Source organism: Podarcis erhardii (assembly GCF_964252035.2).
Source record: "Podarcis erhardii genome assembly, chromosome: 1".
Lineage (NCBI taxonomy): Eukaryota > Metazoa > Chordata > Lepidosauria > Squamata > Lacertidae > Podarcis > Podarcis erhardii.
The window spans coordinates 47,175,969-47,188,545 of NC_138497.1; the positions used below are offsets into that span (position 1 = coordinate 47,175,969).

The following is a 12,577-nucleotide window of genomic DNA, read 5'->3' on the forward strand; positions in this document are numbered from 1 at the left end:
GATCAGGGCCTTAGTTTGCCTACCCATGTGCTACTTAAACACAAAAGCAGAATCCAAACACACAAATGACTTCTAAAAATATATGCCTGAAATTAGCAGAGGGAAAATGCTGCCCTTGAAGTCATAAATCTGCCCCCTCAGTGAGGTTCTTAATGAGTCTTGGCAAGGCAGGTGCCCTGCTGCCTTGGACATGAAGTTCAGCACAAGACTCTGCTTGCAAATACAGCCTAAGACAGGCCTGGCAGTGTGCATACAGTACAATGCTGCAATAGGGTAGAGCACACATCTGCATTACACCACTGCTAGGCAAAATGAAAGGTGGACTATTTATTATTACGACACGTTTAATTATTCACTTCTTTTTAAGTGGTGCTGTGGGAATCAATGCCAACATTCACTTGGAGTTCTGCAGGTACATTGCTGGTGCCTTCCTGCAACTTGCCCTTTAGTAATACAAAGGAACAAGTGATACCTGGAACAAATTGTTGCAACATGAGATGCTCCTCTTTAGGGACCTCCAGTCCCACACCTTCTCATTTTCTTTTTCTAAACAATATATTACTTATTTTCTGCATATATAATAATGAACAAACAGAAAATGGAAAAATAAACCATGTCCAGGGAGGAATTCCAGTCTACACTCATTTCCACAGTTCCACAGTGAGATTAGTACAAGTCCAGAGGGAAAGAGAATTTGAATGCCCAGTCCAGCTTAAAACAGATTTTTGCTAATACTTAAGTCCTTCATCCAATGCAAAGCCCTGCATAGTCACCACTGCCTTCACCCTCTCTCCAAGAATCTACAAAATGCTGGTACTAATGTCAAATCTCACCCTTCCAGGTCTAGGTTTAACACACACACACGTTAATCAATATTCTCTGCCCACTGAACATGCTGCACACTCCAAGGACTTTTTTAAAAAAATGTTAAAAAGTGATGGGGAGGAAAATATGCCAAAAGTGTTTTTGTACTTTTGCAAATCTCAAGATACTCCAAGCCTAATGATACCTCCTTCTGTGTGGCTACTGTTGTTCTGGCTACATAAGCAAGTAAAGCAACAGCACTTGCAGTATCAAACTGGGTAAGAATATAGGGAGATAATGATAACAGTAAGACATGACTTCCGTAAGACACCAATGGTCAATATCTAGAACAGAACAGTTCTCACAAAATCCTTTCTGAATGAGTTTTTACTAATGTTATGCTAATGGCATTTAAACTGCAACAAATTGAGGAAGTATTTATGTACAATAGGCCCCCAGCTGGCTCTAATCTCACCATTTATCAAAGGCAAGTAATCAGGAGGAGATTTGCAAGCTAACTGGATGCAACTACTCATCTCACAGTATTTAATACAACCCTCATTGAACACAAAGATGCGGATACAGATTGGTAGTAGCATTCACAATACATGCTGGAAATAATTTGTATTGCTGGAAATAATTCATAAAACGACATCATCAATACTGGACTAATTTTTTAAGTGTTTTCATTCCAATTTATTAATGAAGTAAAAGTGTTGTACAGGCTGACTCTCCAGAATGAATGAAAAGCCCAACACTTGACAACTCAATTCAACTTAATCCCCAGGAAATTAGTCCCACGACTTTTGTGTCTCCAATATAGTACAGGAGCTCCTCTGTACCAGACATTAAGGTATGCCAGTATACATGCATGTGGTAACTTTTTTCTGAATAGTGCATTATGAAGGTTATGTGCCTTTACACAAGGAGATAAAACTCTTCACAAAAAATAGCTAAATTTCATCCAATCTGTGGCTTTATATTTTACAGCACAGTCATATTCATATTGTAAACTGCTTTGAGGTTTTTTCTACAATCAAGTGGTATATAAATTTTATGAAATTAAAAAAAATTAATATCTACTCAGAAGTAGGTTTCATTGAGTTTAAAATACATGGATGAAAGAATGCAGTGATTGTGTAATTTCTGCCAAGTTACCAAGGAGTGGGGGAATATACAAACTGGCAATTTGCATGGGACATTAAACCACAATTAAAATAAGCTACAGTTTAATGTGAATGAGCAACATGCTGATGCACACTGCTGAAAGCCAAGGCACTTCACTTTCCCCCTAAACCAGTGTTCCCCAACCTTGGGCCTCCAGCTGTTTTTGGACTACAACTCCCATCATCCCTCGCTAGCAAGACCAGTGGTCAAGGATGATGGGAATTGTAGTCCAAAAATAGCTGGAGGCCCAAGGTTGGGGAACACTGCCCTAAACTTCCCACACTCCCAGGGAAAGAGCAATAGCTTGACTTGTCGTGTTTATTTCTCCCAGATAAACTCACAAGAAACAAGTCAAGATGAACCGTTGTCTTTTGCTCATGGTTTGTTTGGAAAGAACAGACAGCACAGCTGCAACAGAAGCAGGTGCAGATAAGGAGTCAAGTGCCCAGGATGTCAGCAGCTGTTTCACATTAAACCATCGTTTATTTTAACTATGGTTTAAGGTAATATGCAAACTGAGTTTTCATGTAGCATTCTATGGGCTTTTTAACCTGTATTTATTTCGTGTGAGACGTGTGTTTTACACTGAGCTCAGGTTCTGGGGAACAGGTTCTTATGAACACTGTGAATTATACCTTTATAACTTGAAAAAGTTTGTACTGGTGTTGAATAACTTACATGTATCAGCAAGTTTTAGTCACCCAGCAGTCGTATAAATCATATCCTAGCTTATTACTACAGCTCTGGTAGCAAAGCAATGCATTATGTTGTAGCATCATCAAGGGAACAGAATCTATTCAATTCATGTCACAGACTACACTGATGCCCTTTGGCAAGGAATTCTGCACAGTTAACACAGTGACAAATAGATAAAACAAGGGCCTCATTTCCAAGGGTCAGTTGGGTATGTCTGTTGAACAGACTACTATGGCATAATACTGGAAAGTAGAAGGGAAGAAATGCTCCATTGTAGGGGTATGGAACCTGTGGTCTTTCAGCTGCTGAACCACAATTCCCATCATCCCTGGCCATTGGACATGCTGGCTGGGGCTGATGGGAGCTGGGGTATGACATCTGGAGGACCACAGATTCCTTGTCCCCTGTTGTACTGGGATACCACAATGCTAGTATCTGACTGCTGGGGGAAGAGCTCACACATATAAGAATTGCAATGAGCCTCATTAGAGCTGTACTCCCTTCATATAGAGCAGCGGTTCTCAACCTGTGGGTCCCCAGATGTTGTTGGACTACAACTCCCATCATCCCTGAGCTCTGGCCTTGCTAGCTAGGGGTGATGGGAGTTGTAGTTCAACAACATCTGGGGACCCACAGGTTGAGACAGGCTGATACAGAGACACAAATGTATCATTCCCCTTCCTCAATGCTTCTAACGAAACATGGAGTGTGACATCAGTGGAAAGGAATGTGTAAATACTATTAGTAAGCATTCAACTTTTTTTTTTACCCTTTCTATGATATTCCATGTAATTTACTTTGCTTTGTCCAATAAGAGCTCATTTTATATAGTAATAAAAGTAAAGGACCCCTGGATGGGGTTGCAGCGCTCATCTCACTTTCAGGCCAAGGGAGCCAGCATTTGTCCACAGGCGGCATTCCAGGTCATGTGGCCAGCATGACCAAACCACTTCTGGGGCAACGGAACACCGTGATGGAATATATAGTAATATATAGTAATATCTTCAACTATTAACAATGATTGTAAGCAATGGGATAGATTAAATCTAAGTTGTTATTTTAATCAATGTCAATTTCTGAGCAAATTTTTTTTAAAAAAAGCCTCAGCAGCAAAACTGTTACACACCTTTTATCATCAACAGACCCATGCAGGTGCACAAACCAATTCCAATGCATGTCTTGCATCACAGAATGCATACAAAAACAAGCCCTGTTTGTGTTTAATATTATAGCCCTTAACTGCAAGAACAGGCATGAAACACCCACGTACGAAAGCACAGCCAAGAGCTGCTATTATGCGCTACCACCTGTAAAATATTGTTGAAACAGTGTGCACTGCATCACAAAATCTGCTCTTTCTCCAACAAAACACCACAGAGGTGCAGATACAGTGGTGCCCCGCAAGACGAATGCCTTGCAAGACTGAAAACCCGCTAGACGAAAGGGTTTTCCGTTTTGGAGGTGCTTCGCAAAACGAATTTCCTATGGGCTTGCTTCGCAAGACGAAAATGTCTTGTGAGTTCCTGCGGTTTTTTTTTCTCCCCCCCCTTTTTTCTAAGCCGCTTATCTGCTTATCCGCTAAGCCGATAAGCCGCTAAAAGCCGCTAATAGCGCTAATCCGCTAAGCCGTCAATGGGCTTGCTTCGCAAGACGAAAAAACCGCTAGACGAAGAGACTCGCGGAACGGATTTCGTCGTGCAAGGCACCACTGTAAGCCAAAAAGTCAATCTTTCCAACAGTCAAGGCAACCTAGAATGAAAATTATAATTGTAAGTGCCAGGAATCCCTTTAAAGAAAGGTATAAATCCCTTAGGATGCACACTTACATCAACACAATCCACTTCACCAGTACTAAATACTTCCCAGTAGTAATGGCAGAAGTGAGAGTACTGCTGCATCGATGGCTTACTCTTTAAAAGAAAACAAAAATAGAGTTCTGCATCACTAAAAAGAAGATCTGTTGATAGTGGCTTGCAGCTCAGGCAGCTATTGCCCAGACAGCTCATTATTTGGTAAATCAGTCATCATCATCTTGCTACTCCAGGTACACTTGGAAAACATCACACAATACTGGTGCAAACCTTCCACCTACCCTTGGACCAAGCAAGTTCCATGCCTTCAGAAGCACAAGGCTTGTCTACTGGGAGGAGAAAGCGCTCACACCTTAGAGCAGCCTTCCCCAACATGGTGCCCTCCTGTCATTCCTTGCCATGCTCATTGGGGCTAACAGCAGTTGTAGTGCAAATCATCTAGAGGGCCCTAGGTTGAGAAAGTTGCCTTGGAGACTCAAAATGAGACAGATCACATCCATCGGTCTCCCACCAAGCATGGGTGCTTAAAACAGCACTGATGCTCCTGGTCCAAACTAGCTTTGGAGCAAAAAAATCTGGCCCTACATTCTTTAAATATTGGCACCATTCCCATGTGCACTCTCTCAGCAACGCCCCCTTAACAATGCCATCAATTCACAATTACTGAGCAATAGCAGCACAGATAAGTATTTTGGGTGGTTAAGCTGCAGGGGGGAAATCCCTCTCTAAGCTTTTTATCAGTTTTGCCTACATTTGAAAATGGAAAACATAAAATGTTTTATTTTATTTAATTTTATATTCCTTATATCATTTTTCAGCAGATTATGAAACACTTAGACTTAGAGCAGGCACGTTCAAAGTCTGTTTTGGGGGCCTAATGCCAGTCAGTTTATTTCCTGGGATAAAATCAGGTTACAGACTCCACTAACCCAGAAATAGCACCTCGGGTTAAAAACTTTGCTTCAGGATGAGAACAGAAATCGCCCGGTGGCGGTGTGGCAGCAGCAGGAGGCCCCATTAGCTAAAATGGTACCTCAGGTTAAGAACAGTTTCAGGTTAAGAACGGAGCTCCGGAACGAATTAAGTTCTTAACCCGAGGTATCACTGTAGTATTATCATAATGATGAGCAACTGCTCTCTAGAGTTTCAGATCAGAAGAATAATTCCCAGCCTTAAGTGGAGATCCCAGAGACTGAACCTGGGAACTTTTGCATGTAAAGCATGGGTTTTCCCATCCAGCTACAGTCACACAACTATCATTTATATTAATCAGAAATTAAAGCGGTACACTGTCGGTAATGACAGTTAAGTGATGAGAACATTTTCCAAGAACTGGGTATCAAGCATTAATAGAAACATATCAGATCCAAACATGTTTCAATCTACAGCTCTCTTCATTATTCTTAATATCATTAAGGACTTTTAAGATGAGTGGAAGAAGAAGGATAATTAGCCTCATCAAACCTTAGAAGTAGCCTAGTCAGGTTTGTAGAGTTAGGTTCTTGGTGAGAGGGGGAGTTCTCTTTAATAGAGAAGTGTATTAAAAATTGTTTCGAACACCTGGCCTTCTTAATGGTTGTGGCCCACTTTTATTATAGTTTGGTGGGTAGAATTAGATTTCTCAACAAGATCACCGCATATACATATATTTCCAGGTAGCATGGGGATTAAATCAAATCTTCACTTAAAGAAAAACTTGTTTTGAAATGGAAACCAAAACACATTTTCCCCAGCATTTGTGCAGAAATCAAAATGCCTTCACATCCACTGCCTGTCATGTTGAATACAGCTAAATTTGCAGTAATAGTTTTCCAATTCAGGAAAGCCTTGCAACCTGAGATACATGCCGTGTGTGCATGTATGTTTTATATTTCATGTGTTCTTTTGCATGTGTTTTAGTATGCTTTTTCTATTATTTTAGCTTGTTTGTTAGAATCTGTTTGCTCAATCTCCCCCCCCCCCCCCGCTATAACCTGAACCAATGAATTTTGGATTAGATAACTTATGCCACAAAATTTGACTGGGGGAGGGTGAGTCCACTGATTCTTCTGGACCTTTTACAGCTTTTGATGCCGTTGACCATAATAACCTTTCTGGTGCGACTCTCTAGGATGAGACTTGGAGGCACAGTGTGATAATGGCTACGGTCCCTTTCTGGGGTTAAAAACCCAGAATATGGTGCTGGGAGACTTTTGTTCCATCCCTTGGCCATTGATATTTAGGGTTAATTGGACATCTAGCCCTAAAGTTCTTTGTTCTCATGCTTTTCAACAGGTATGTAAAACCACAGAGAGAAATCAACTGATGGTTTGAGCAGAGGTAGCATTAATATGTGGATGAAACACAGCTCTATCTTTCTTTTCCACCATCTAATTCCAGGGATGTAACCCTGAATAGGTGATTTGGGAAGCTCCAGGGTTACATGAGATGTTTACAAGATTCACCATTACATAAACCTTTGCTGTCAAAAACTAATGAGTACTTGTAAGCAGTAAGGAACTAGAAAATGTTAAGGAGTAACAATTGGATAAAAATGGAAACAAAATGCAGAGAAGATGTAAAGAATCAGTAGAAGGGGGTGGAAGGAAGTCTTGAGGTTTAAAGAACCTCAAAAGAAAGTTTGTAAAATAGTAGGATTCCTTATTAGAAGTTCAAATGTTAGATTGTGGTTTGATTTTTGTATCTTTATTTTATTGTTTAATATCTGTGAAAATTAATAAAAAATTATTTACAAAAAACACACACTAATGAGTACCAACAATAGTGAAGAAAGTTAATTCCATGATGCAATTGTAGAGAACTAAAATCATAAGAGCAACCTAAAAGATCCCATAATTAGTACTAATAAATAGCTATTGAAATAATTAATTAACAGTATGAACAATCATCACCAAGTTTATTTTTTATCACTTGCAGGTGTCCTATTAGCTAAGGAGTTACTTTTTAAAAAGCAGCTTTATATCTCAAATAAGAATCAAAATGAAGCCAACAATTTATAAATATGTATCAACTGGGGAATCTTACGTTAACAGAGATTCTTGGGAAGCAAAGTCACTGAGTCATATCTCCCTGGAAACATGAAACTAAGAACAATCCAGCACATTTTCATCTGATTATAAGATGATATTTAACACACAATTACCCTTCGTAAAAGAAAAAATATATCCAGATCTACCAAGAGCCATGGAACATCACATTCAGGTTCCTTTCAAATTGAATTAATTCAACTGATTTAAAAATGACAGACTAAACTATTGATATAGAAAATTAGCCAACAAACCCTGTGATAGAATCTCCTCCTACCTAAGATACAAAGGAGCATGGCATTTCCCCCTAGTTGACAGTAGCATAATATCAAAAGAAATCCAGCATACACACATTTACAAAACACTACAAAACTGTATACCAAATTTCTAAAGAATTAAAAATAAAACTTCTGAAATGATGTTAATAGGGGGGAAACCCAAGGTATGAATCACCAGTTATATATTCGAAAAATTCAGTACATCCAAGTATATACTGGAGTTAAGTGATAGATGCGTCTATAAACAGGGGCATGGTGCAATAGTTAAATAACACCCAAAAAGTACTTTGCTGACATACCAAAAGTAATCCCAACCTTCACTAGAAATAGTTTAGAGGTGGTGGTAAGAAAATAGTTGTTAGACAAGCGATCAACCTGCAGGATTTACGTTTTTTAAAGCAACACTAGAGCTTTTTCTGCATCCCAGTGGGGTATCCTGAATGTCCTGTAAGCAGTGAATATTAAGCAGCAAGTTCCTTGGTGTAAAGCCTATACTACTGCTATGGAGAAATCTGTGCCCCTTTCTCTCATTGAAGAGACATACTATGGTTGTATAAATGAGGATGGATACAAAAGAAATTCAAGGGGGACACAGTCCTCTCTCTCTCCCTCTTTCAGAGTTTGTAGGTTGTCTAAAACAATGGCTGTCTTCCAGCTTTTCAATTTGTCCTTCTCCATGTACTGTACAAAAAAATGAATCCCTAGTTGAACATACAGAATAGTAAGAAGAGAATAAATAAAGATAAGATCCAACATGTTTCAAAATAAAAATAATTATACTTGATACAATCTAGTTAAGATATTAGTGGAATACATCAGATACAAAGTACCGTATTTTTCGCTCTATAAGATGCACCAGACCACAAGACGCACCTAGTTTTTGGAGGAGGAAAACAAGGGGAAAAAAATTCTGAATCTCAGAAGCCAGAACAGCAAGAGGGATCACTGCGCAGTGAAAGCAGCAATCCCTCTTGCTGTTCTGGCTTCTGTGATAGCTGTGCAGCCTGCATTCGCTCCATAAGACGCACACACATTTCCCCTTACTTTTTAGGAGGGAAAAAGTGAGTCTTATAGAGCAAAAAATACGGTAGGTTCATAAACTGTTTGAAAGTGGGGTTGTTGTTTTTAAGTAACAATCTTGGTTTTAACAAAACATTTTAAATAAATGTTCTAGTATTTCACTATAATACATTTGACCATTACGTGGGAGGTCCAGTCATACTCCCCTAGATTCTATCTAGGGAAGGGATGGGAACCTGTAGCCCTCCACATGTTTTCACACTAAAATTTACATAATCTCTGACAATCTGCCATGCTGTCTGGGGTTGATGGGAGTTGCAGTCCCAACAGTATCTAGAGGGCCACAGGTTCACCAATCCATTCTGGGTCCTATGTAAGAGATTCTGCAACCCTGCTCTTCCCCAGGGCTCTGCATCCAAGTTGGGAGGGTAGGCTTGAAATTGTCAAAAAAGTACAGTATCTCTTTCCACATATGCAGAGCTGTGTATAGGGCTGGGATAGCAGAAGAAGTGCCACGTGCTATTTCAATTCATACTATATGTCCTTAATCCAAATTCAAATCTACAACTGCTAGTACAAATGTCTACATACCACAGCTGTCAATGTTTCTCTTTTTTTAAGGGAAATTCCCTTATTCCGAATAGGATTCCTCGCAAGAAAAGGGAAAAGTTGACAGCTATGCTACATACCAAGCTCAAACCTAACACCACCACAGAAGTAAAATTCATTGAACCACCAATATCACCAACATTTCAAACAAAAGATACAGCTATTACCTACTTAGTACTTTGTTCAGCCGCTTAGGTAAACTGACCCAAAGTAAACCCAACTGCATATTGAAACCTCTATTGTAAGCTGACTTGAAGGAGTTTACTCTCAAAGGCAGCATAAGAGACAAGATGCTTTAACAAAAATTTGAATACTATCTAAATGACATTATACTGAATTATGCAAAAACTGGTTAAAACAAGAAGGCAAACTATAAACACAGCAAAACACAATTGGGTATAAGAACAGACATGTTCAGGCAAGCACAATTTGATGAGTAACTGAAAACTTAAGGCTGCTGGTTGTAGGCAACCAATATTTAACACACATACAAATGTATAAGTGCTCATGGACCTTGTACACAACAAACAAATGATCAGGAAAAGTGATTCCTGGATATTCTTCAACTGCTTCCTTCCCCCAACAGGTGATCATTTACTATGCAGAGGGAAAAGAAAGACTCCTCAAACAGAATAGTGTGTGCACAAGGCTCTTGCTGGTTGACCATCACTGTACTCGTTTCTTCAAAATACTTTAAAAATATAGTAAAGTTGGACCTGGTTAACCTCTGGACAGTTAGCCAGAAGGACAACTTAGAAAATTGAGGTAGTGAAATATAAATGCAATGAAAACCTTTTGCAATAAATACTATTGTCAGAAACTTAAGATTTCGCTTTCTCTTATGCCTCAAAGGCAGAACAAGGAGCTGTAATGTTGAACTGCACTGCTCAAAAATAAACTGCCATACTCCCAACTCTATATGAAATTGGAGACACCTATTGCACAACCAACAAGAAACACCAAAAGAAAATCCTTTATGAAGCTTGTTTACAATTTAAATCCATAAAAGTGAACATGCACCACATGCAATGTGCACAGCAGTGGAAAAGAGGAGGTTCCAGGTCAGTTTCATCATGAAAGGCAAAATTTAAAGAGGAAGGACCAATCTTCATTCATCCAGACAGACAAACTGGGAATCTAATGAAACCTGACACCTCTAAAGGAAAATTGTAACACTGCAAGGACCCACACTTAGCAGAATCACCAAAAACCCAAGAATCAGTAGTCAGATTTTTAAATCATCCTGGACAAAATGAATTCAGGGAAAAAAAGTCTGGATTTGTAGCAGAAAAAAATGAACAGCAGCAGTCAAGGTTAGACAAGGAGAATTTCCTACTAAAAGCATTTTCTGTTCTATCCCCCCCCCCCAATGCAGACAAGTGCACTCCTCAGCAATAAACATAATCCATGATTATCCAACAGATATGCATACATTAATTTTAAAACCATACCATGTGGCAAAACTGTTACTAAAAATATAACATTTAGAACATAAAATAAAATGTAGTTTTACTTCACTTATAATCCATTTTGTTGGCAACCATCCGCCTCGGGAGACAATGGGAAAGTGTGCCTATTTTTATTTTAGAAACAAACCTGTTCAAAGCTACCTGTTCTACAAGATCCAGTTTTAAAGCATTCCCTATTCACTTATCTGAACTACCCGGAAAGAAACTACATTTCATTCTTCCACTCCCTTTCCCACACTATAAACATTCAGATTATCCCCAACAGCATTACCTTTGAATTAGCTAATAATTATCACAGTGTCCAAACTGGTTCAGAAGAAAATAACTACAGCAAAGCTGACAACTAAAACTGCTGACTCTTTTGACCCATTCCCCCAACCACCCAAAAAAGGATGGGGGAACACAGAGGAAGAAAACCTTTCCACAGCAACCGCCTGTCGGTTCTACCCAGAGGAAAAATAATCAACTTGGTCAAGAGGTTTGGGGAGAAATACGAGTCCTCTTCTCCCTCCCGCACTCTCTCTTTTTTTTGGAGGGGGGGGGAGGTGGAAAAGAGATGAATCCAACGAGTACCAGAAGGCGGGGCGGGGGGGGGGGAAAGCCAAGTGAATGCCGCTGCTTCTTTTTTTCCCTTGTTTAAACTGGGGGCAGGGTGAGCAAGTCAGCTCCGAATCTCGCTGGTCAGTTGCAGGCGAAGCTCGCAGACTTTCCGTGCAGCTCATTTCTCGGGGATATAGGAAATATTTGGGCAGGGGGCGCTGAAAAGAGAGTCTTTCTCTCTCCAATGAATCGAAGGAGGGGGGGGAGGAGAGGCTCCCGGTTTAATGAATTGGGGGACAGAGGGGGCGACCATCATGCAGCAGCAGGACTTTGGCAAGGTGGGGGGGGGGTGGGAATCAATAGCACAGAAAACTCAAGGTCTCGGGAGTCAAAGGGAAGGGGGAAGGGAAAGGGAAAGGCGCTTTAGGAGCAGAGGTTTTCGGAGAAGTGGGATTAGAGCGGGGAAAGAGGGGGCGTGTTGCCTCCACCCGTTTCATTCAGGTTTTCAGCTCCCTCCCGCTGCGACTACCAGAGTCATTTGGGGGGGGGGACTTGGGTTGGAGGACGGGGGGGGGGGTCCTGGTTTGTGTGTCGCCGCTGCCCCGTCAGTATGCGGAGGAGACTAGAAATATGTATGTGTGCATGCATATTCGTGTGTGTGTGTGTGCGCGCGCGTGTCTTCGTCAGGTTCAGCCGCACGCGGGGGCAGCAGAGAAAGGTGGGGTGGGGGAAAGAGGGGGGGTCTGAAGCCGTCCCCGTCCCCCCGCTGCCCAGCCCAGCCTCGCTCAGCTCCCTGCCTCCCTGCTTCCCTCCCCAGAACTCACCCAACAAAGTTGCTGCTGCTTCTGCGTGAGCCGCTGCTCGCTCCCTCTCCAGCGCCCGGGATGAGCTCACCCAGCAAGCTTGCCTCGCTCCGCCTGCTTACCAGTCCAACTCTCGCGAGAAGCCGCGTGGCTGCGGCCATCGCCGCGCCAAAGAGGGGGACCCGAGCAGCCGCGGCAGTTACTATGGCAACTGCCAAGCGCCGGGCCTAGCGATGGACCGCCAAGCCTTGCGAGCCCAGGCAAAGGGAAGGGGGAAAGGGAGCTCGGCTCCGGAGGGTGTTGTCGCTGCGGTATCCTGCCCTCCGCAGCGGCTCTGAAAGTCGAGGCACGCTC

General features: G+C 41.4%; 1 protein-coding gene across 7 annotated transcripts in view; it reads right to left on the reverse strand.

Annotated features, from left to right (window-relative positions):
* SIPA1L1 (signal induced proliferation associated 1 like 1) overlaps window positions 1-12,369 on the reverse strand; it is a 157,056-nt gene extending 144,687 nt beyond the window's left edge. For 5 of the 7 annotated variants that reach the window (XM_081881268.1, XM_081881272.1, XM_081881270.1 and 2 more), the window contains exon 1: window positions 12,245-12,369. The gene's annotated coding sequence lies outside the window, so the exon portion shown is untranslated. Of the gene's footprint in view, window positions 1-11,151; window positions 11,334-12,244 lie in introns of those variants that run through there. The other 2 variants (XM_081881269.1, XM_081881267.1) reach the window with 2 other exon arrangements.
* Between the last annotated feature and the right edge of the window lie 208 nt (window positions 12,370-12,577).